The following is a 256-nucleotide window of genomic DNA, read 5'->3' on the forward strand; positions in this document are numbered from 1 at the left end:
ATCCCCGCTTTCCTGGAAGATGGGGAGGGGAGGGGCGGGAGGGGGAGGGGTAGCGGAGAAGTCTAATTTGCCAGTAATTGCACCAGCGTACTTCGCAGGGGGTGAGATGAGTCACCAGGAAAGACTAGCGGATGCTTCCATTGCAGGCAGGTGTCCCTCGCCTGATTAAACAGTGTTTGAAAGAACGTCACTCTGGAGAGAGTGTTTAAAATGTTATTTTAATTAGAAATATATTTGCCTGATGTGGAGGGAAGGG

Source organism: Myotis davidii, unplaced genomic scaffold (genome assembly GCF_000327345.1).
Source record: "Myotis davidii unplaced genomic scaffold, ASM32734v1 scaffold330, whole genome shotgun sequence".
Classification (NCBI taxonomy): domain Eukaryota; kingdom Metazoa; phylum Chordata; class Mammalia; order Chiroptera; family Vespertilionidae; genus Myotis; species Myotis davidii.